This window comes from Epinephelus moara, chromosome 18, assembly GCF_006386435.1.
Source record: "Epinephelus moara isolate mb chromosome 18, YSFRI_EMoa_1.0, whole genome shotgun sequence".
In the NCBI taxonomy this organism is placed as follows: Eukaryota; Metazoa; Chordata; class Actinopteri; order Perciformes; family Serranidae; genus Epinephelus; species Epinephelus moara.
In genome coordinates, this window is record NC_065523.1 from 38,833,865 (window position 1) to 38,841,812 (window position 7,948).

Sequence of the window (7,948 nt, forward strand, 5' to 3'; positions counted from 1 at the left end):
CTGGCCGAGGCGCTCTGAGCATGCTCCACAGTTTCCGCCCCGGGCTTTGACCCGGAAGTCCAATAGCATTAAATGTGTAAGAGAAGAAGAAGCCGGTAACAACATGGAGAAATCTACATCCAGAGCCGTGACTTTTTGGACGGACCAAATGTACAGAGCTGTAAAGTTGTCCACCATGATACCAGTTAGCTGCTAGCTAACCGTAGCTAACTTGTTTGTCCATTGTTTGGTCTGTGACGTAATAGGTCAACAGGAAAAAGGTCCAATACTAACAAGCTGAAAGGGGGCATATCTCCACCTATCGTAGAGGAGTCGCACATACTTGGCTCAATAAATGGATGGACAGACTTGGCTCTGACCTGTCTAGGCATGGACACATGACCTCTGGGGGTGTTCTGTGGTCCCTGGCATGAGGGTGTTGCCAGCGGATCCTTTGAGTCCTGTGGGTTGTGAGGTGTGGTACAAGCATGTCTCATGGATGCTCCATCAGTTTGGGATCTAGGGTATTTGGATGCCAGATCAACGCCTTGACCACTTTGTCACATTCCTCAGGTTGTCCCTGGGCAGTTTTAACAAAATGGGGGGGCACTGCTATTAGGCAGTGCTGTTGCCATGAGGGGGGGCACTTGGTCTGTAATGGTGTTTGGGTGGGTGCGGTGTGTCAGGTGGCATCTACATAAATGTCAGGACCAAAGGTTTCCCAGCAGAAGGTTGTATTGTACTGAGATGATCAATGTTTGTCACTTTACCTGTCAGTGGTTTGAATGTTTGGTGTATCATTATATGGCGATACACTGACATACTACACCTACCACAGCCACACCTGTCAGGAACACCATTAGAGATAACAATGCGGTAAAATAACCTACAATTAGCTTATAATGAGACGTTCAGATGCAGCAATAATCATAAAAAGTTATAACATAACAAGCCAAAAGCAACATAACAGACAGAAATACCATTACAGAAGGAGTGCCGACATTAACGCCACTGTGGCACCACAGACACTGTGTCTTCTGTGGGAGTGTTACAGTGATACAACAGGAGTTAATAATACCATTGCATACAGGATAATTATTACAACACTGTGGCTCCTATAGACACACAGTTCGTACCAATAACTTTTTAACTGCGTAAAATTACATGTATAAGCTGGAACGCTCACACTGCCCCATTATCTCAAACCCTGGAGTTATTTAATATGTTTGACATCAATAAACTTCAGATAGGAACTTTTGTATTTACATTTCTTCATAATTCACTTCTCATTTCTTTTCACGGTTTCTTTGTAACTGGTCTCAGATCTGCTGTTATCACCTCACCTGTTGATCAGTTCTACTAAACCAGTCCTGGTCACACAGGTCCAGTTATACGGACCAGCTTCTCTGCTTCACCTTATTTCTGATTTTTTAAAAGATGTTTAACACTGTCTCTTGACGGAGTGCAGCACTGTGTTAATGAGTTGTGATACAGTCGATGTAAGCCGTGAAAATATATGGAACTGCAATGAATCCTCCAATGTTCGTAAGAGATCTTATGAATTAGCACCAAACCGGTGAGATTAGGTTAAGGAAAAGAATCATGGCTGGCCGTCATCACGTGATTCACTTGGCGTAAAGTTATGTATTTAACCTAAAGTTCTGCACTGTCATGCTGTGAACTTAACATGAAGTTATGTACTCAACGTAAAGTTCCGTAGGTTAGGTTAAGGAAAACAATCATGATTTCCTATCATCATGTGATGCACTTGGCGTAAAGTTATGCACTTAACCTAAAGCTACGTAGGTTAGGTTTAGGAAAACAATCATGGCTGGGCGTCGTAGTATTACGTTCTTAAAACTAAGTTACATACCTAACCTAAAGTTACGAATGGTAGGTTTAGGAAAACAATCATGGCTGGCTGTCATCACACTATGTACTTAATGTACAGTTACATACTTAACCTCTCTAACTCTGCCAGGGCGGCAATGTCCTCGCTCCCCCCCTCCTCTGTTGAATGGTATCTCCCAGGCGCACTACGTCATCAAACCATGTGATGTTTGGTATTGCCGGATTCAGGAAGCTCTTAACTTTTCAAAAATAACATTGTTTTTCTTTTATTTATTATGTATTTGGCACCAGAGCAGCCTAAACACACAAAGTCCAAAATCACTATGAGTGCTGACAAGTCATGTCATGCCGTTTTTCGACGGGAAAAGTTAAAGGATTACTCGCGATCTTATGTTGAGCCGTTAGAGGGGACTTAGCTGGTTTATAAAAGGTAAGAGTCTCACTCCTACCACTATTTTTGGCTGAGATATACCGTCTAGAAAGTGGGATCATAACTTTCACGTTTCATATGGCTTTATTTGGTGATATTTTATGGTGTTTCTGTGTCATAAACAACATCAGCTATCATAATCACACCTGATTTCAATAAGGTACAATGTTTGAAGCTGGCTGAGTGTTGTTTGATCACTGATAGTACTGTTTTGAAGCAGAGTGACCGACTTGTCATTTGGAGCTCCGCCTGGATCTTTTCATGGTAAAAACACTGTAGAATGGTCATACTTTGAGCAGTCTTCTTCAAATTTGAAACAAGTGTTCATTGATAGTGTGCCTACAGCCCCACAGTGTCATTTACCTGCTCAGATGAAGCCACAGACAGTTATTCATCCTGAAAATCATTTTTTATTTTATTTTAGGCAAAATCTTCAACTTGTTACTGACTTCAGAGGCCCATTACTCTGTCTCTGTATCACCTAGAGTGTTTCTGACACTTTCACAAGAAACTTCAGGGAGTCTTCTTTCTAGCAAGACCTCATGCATGCATGTAGTCAGAGCGGTTCAGAAGCTACAGTCATTTTAATTTGGGTATGTCATTTTAGGCGTTTTTGCTACAAAATGGGGGTGGAGTGCAAAGTTAGGTTTTGGAAAAAGATCATGGTTGGGCATTATCACGTGATGTACTTAATGTAAAGTTACGTACTTAACCTAAAGTTACGTAGGTTAGGTTTGGGAAAAGAATCAGCGTTGGTTCTGGTCATGTCATGAAGTTACTGTAAATTTCCGTACTTAACATAGAGTTATGAAGGTTAGATTTAGGAAAAGAATCATGGTTGGGCCTCATCACGTTATGTACTTAATGTAAAGTTACGTACTTAACCTAAAGTTACGTAGGTTAGGTTTTGAAAAAGAATCGTAGTATTTGTGGAGCAGCGCTGTAATCCTAGTTTTCTTTTTCTTTTCTATCCCATCTTTTTTATGTATCTCTTGTTGGAAACTGTACTGTCAGGCTGCTCTCATAAACTCTTCGTACGTTTTCCCACAAAAGTTAATGTACCAAAATTCGTACATATCCCACATATTTTGAAAGGCTGCAACCACATGACCAATGCACTACAGTAGAGTAGAGAAGGAAGTGAGCAGTCTTGTAGGGAGGCAGGTTGCAGATTGGACGGGTCACAAAAACGTGGACTTTACCCTGGAGTCTCGTGTTCGGGACCAAATGAACATTGAGTCATTTTAAGGTACGTCTTCATCATGTTTTTTTCCCTACACCTAACATCCGTTACTTTACGTTAATTACGTAACTGTACATTGGACAGTCGTGGGAGGCTAATTCGTAGAACATCATACAAACTGTTCTATGAGGATACGTTGATTCTTTACTTCCTTTTAGATCATTTCAAAAAAGGTTTTGCAGTTTATAAGTTGGTGTTGAGCAAATACAGCAGTGGGTTTCTTTTAAAACACCCTCAGGTTTTTTTTCATCCCATCTGTGCATTTTCATATGTTTTTGTTTTTCTTTTATTATATACGTGAATAAATAAATAAATAACTAAAGATATGAGTCCAACACTGATGCTTGTTGTAGAAAGTGTATAAATTCTTCTGAACACTTGAGGCAGCAGCTCCATTGAATAAGACAGACATGATACTATTAGGACATATCAAAATATTGAGCCGCATATCACTCCAGTCATATCTCTGTGGTTAGATGATTCAGTTGTGTTGTTGTTGATATAGTTGGCATGTTCTCAGTTTCCAGCGTGCTTGCAAATTGAGCGTCAAATTACATGAATATGCCTCTCAGGCAACCTGTCAGCTTAGCAGGAACAAATGAATCATGAATAATTACATTCAGTCAGTGAAGGATACTTTTGTCTCAAACAGGTTTTAACTGCGCCGTAAAGGAAAAAAAAAATAAACGAACGCCCAGAGGACTGGAGCTGCACGGCCGGCTCCAGAGTAGAGATAAAAGAGAAAGGAAAAGAAACACACTTGGCACTAAAATTGTTTTCTCCTCCACACTGACAGTCCTGGGAGTTATTACCCCGAGAGTTTATAGATATTTATGAAGATGGTTGAAGTGGTTTATGGGAGATATTTTATTCTATTAAAAATCTAATTTCAGACTGCTCTAATTGACTCTAAATATGTGGAAAAAAATTATCCCTTTTACCCGATCATCAAAAAAGCTTCAGCTGGAAGAGCCAAGGAGTCCCGCTGAGCCAAACGTGACATTTAATGTGATCTCTATTGTTCCAGCGTATCTGCTGACGTCAATCACAGCCTGTAAGGAGTGAGTGTGGATGGTGGCAAAGACATAAAATCAAACTGCCACACCATAAATAAGCAATGGCATTGTAATTACACCGCATGATGCTTTTTAATAAGAAATTAACTTGCACTTGCACTTTTAACTCTTTCTCCAAGTCCCCCAGTTTCTATATTCAGTAAATTGTATTAAAATCCAAATCACATAAGAACTGAGTTGTCCTTACAGTCGTTGCAGTCGAGCTTAAAACAAAACTGTACGGCTTTATTTTCAATAATCTGCAGACTAATGTAATAAAAATGACAGCCACCAAACCGCAGTGCCTGCAGTATAATAATTACCCGGATGAAACCCTAAAGTGAGTGTGTGGCGCGGAGCTTATGAGCCCAGGAGTCAATCAACAGCACGTTAAGTTAATGCAGCCTCAGTGAGAGGATTTCTGCCCTAATTATTGGTTTCATATTCCAGCAGCAACACGGAGCTGACAGCTTCCCTGAGAGCGCCGCCAACGACACCGACATTAGCAGAGAGGCAGGCCAGGTGCCGCTGGGTGTGTGTGTGTGTGTGTGCAGTATGTGTGTGAACATGATATACTCAACTCAGCCAGAGGATCTGTTGGTATTGTACATTTCTGTAAACCACAAATATATTTGCATGTTTCATACGTATCATATAAGTGTTTCCAAAGTGACGTAGTATGTGAGCTGACACTGTACAAACAACAAAACCAGTTGTTTTATAATGAGCCATCGCTGTGTTTCCTGCAGCTCTTTTAGGTCACAAAACATCGGTGTTTTATAGCAACCAATTGCTGCTTTTTCAGTGAGGATAGTGGCACAAAATGCACTTGTTGTTTGCAGAGAAATCGCTGCATTTCCAGGCGGGATGGTGTCACAAAAAGTGGTTGTTTTTGATTAAGACACTGTGCATTTCCAGCAAGGAATAATGTTTTCTTTTTATCGAGTCATTGCTGTGTTACCAGCGGCTTTTTAGGCACAAAACGAGGATATAGCAACCTGTCACTGTTTTGTTTTTAGCGGGGATTGTGCCAAAAGACAGAGTATTTTCTTTTTTTTTTTTTACCTAGGCATCACTTTATGCCGGGATAGTGCCACGAAAAGCAGTTGCTTTCTACCGAGACATCACTGTATTTCAAGCAGGGACTTTGCCACATATTTTTATTTTTTTTTTACCCCGACATCGCAGCTTTTCTGGGGGCGTAATGGCAAGAAGCAGTTGTGTGTTTACCGAGACACTGCTGCTTTTCCAGCAGGGTTAGTGCATTGAAAAGCAGTTGTTTTTTTACACTGACGTTGCTGCATTTTATGCCGGGATAGTGCCACAACAAGCAGTTGTTTTCTACTGAGACTTTGCTGTATTTCCAGCGGGTTTTGTGCCACACCTAGACATCGCTGACATTTCCAGCTGAGATAGTGCCACCAAATGTGATTGTTTTTTACCGAGACGTCATTGCTTTTCTTGCTGGGATAATTAAGAGATAATGCTGCCTTTCCAGCAGAGTTAGTACAGTGGAAAGTGCTTTTTTTTTTTTTTTTTTTACCAAGACGTCAATGCAATTTTTTTTCCTGTTTTAATTGAGATGTCACTGCTTTTGCAGCGAGGACAGAAAACTTTTTTTTTTTTTTTTTTTTGCATTTCCTGCTGGGAGAATGCCACGACAAGCGGTTGTTTTTTACTGGGAAATTGTTGCATTTCCAGCTGAAGCAGTGCCACAAAAGAGGTATTTTATGCCTAAACATGGTCTTTTCTTAACCATAAGTGATTTCTGTGTCTAAATCCAACCACACATTGACCACAACATTATTGGAACGTAACTTTTTAGTGTATCTGCTACATGATAACTTGCAAATGTAACATATCTGTGTTTTGCAGAAAAGGTATAATGCCAACATTAATTCTGGTGAATGGTTTCATTAAACTGAACCTTTAAATGTTTCTACATATTCCTGAATACGGGGCGAAAAAGTTGTCCTGTGAGGATTTTTAGAAATAAAAGGCGTCCATTTGGTGGGTGGTTTAAGCGACGTACTGTATGTGGGCACTGTGTGAGCGTGTGTGTGTGTGTGTGTGTGTAAGAGATTGTTGGAGATACAGAGAGTTTCAAGGAAAACGTTCAAACTGTGCTACGTGCCATTTCTCAGCTGCGTCTGGGAACATTAGAGATTTGGATGGAGGTGGTCAGCGGTTGGCTGCCGGCCTAATGGCGTGGAGGCAGGGCAGAGATCTGGTGTATGATCACTATCTTCAAGTGTGTGTGTGTGTGTTTATGTTTCCATCTGTATATGTGTATGAAAATGCACACACCAGCTACATACAGTATGTTTGAGTACATGTGCGTGTGCATGTGGATTGAAGTGCAGCCATGCGTGTGAGGAATGTGTGTGTGTGTGTGTGCTTGCACAGTTACATGTGCACGCTGGGTTAATTACAGCTGACTGAGAGCAACACGACTGTTTCACCACAGGCTGTTCTGTGTCTGCGTCTGTTTACTGTGTCGCAGCCAGACGAGAGAAAACCAACACCGTTTTTTTAGCGTGGCGACTACAGGATGGTTAAAGGGACATTTAACCTTCTGAGCTTCACAACCACCCTAAAATTCATCGATGAGGATCCATTAAGTCCAATAAAATATGGAAAGCCCAGAAACGCTACATCATGTCATCATTTTAACACATTCATGTTTTCGGGGAGCCAACAGGAAGTCAGCTAGCTCAGTCAGAGGAAGTCTGGCCAAAGAAGAAGAGCGGTACACAGACTCCTCTCGCCCAGTAACGCAGAAGCTTGAGAAAGTTTTCCGTAGTTTGTGCCCAGCGATCAACTTTAATTAAACTGAGTGGAACAAAGATTCCTGTGTTTTTAAATACTTTAATTCAGCGTCACTCTAACATGAATGATTCTTCAATACAAAAATGCAATAAATCAAAAAGCTCTGCCGACTATGGGGTGCCGTTTGTAAAGTGTCTCACGCTGAAAATAACATCAACATTTTGCCACATTTAGCTTCAAACAATGTTTAAAAAAGTATTGTGAATTTTTTAACGTCACCTTTTACCACATTTACAGCAATATTTGTTAACTTATATATATATTAAATAGTTAAATCTAAATATTAAATGTGGCACCTAAATGTTAAATCTAAATGTTAAATCTAAATGCTAAATCTAAATATAAATATAAATGTTAAATATAAATGCTAAATCTAAATATAAATATAAATGTTAAATCTAAATATTAAATCTAAATCTAAATCTAAATGTTAAATCTAAATGCTAAATATAAATCTAAATGTTAAATGTTAAATCTAAATGCTAAATCTAAATGTTAAATGTTAAATCTAAATGTTCTGGGTGAAACTAAATATTTAGCTAATATGCAAATTCACACTGC

The 7,948-nt window shown here is 39.8% G+C and overlaps 2 protein-coding genes across 2 annotated transcripts in view; one reads left to right on the forward strand and one right to left on the reverse strand.

The window, feature by feature from the left end:
* Positions 1 to 7,948, forward strand: part of LOC126405581 (dual specificity protein phosphatase 3-like) — a 608,181-nt gene that overhangs the window by 340,921 nt on the left and 259,312 nt on the right. The window lies entirely within an intron of this gene.
* Positions 1 to 7,948, reverse strand: part of LOC126405577 (homeobox protein Dlx4a-like) — a 29,130-nt gene that overhangs the window by 4,642 nt on the left and 16,540 nt on the right. The gene's annotated exons all lie outside the window — the stretch shown is intronic.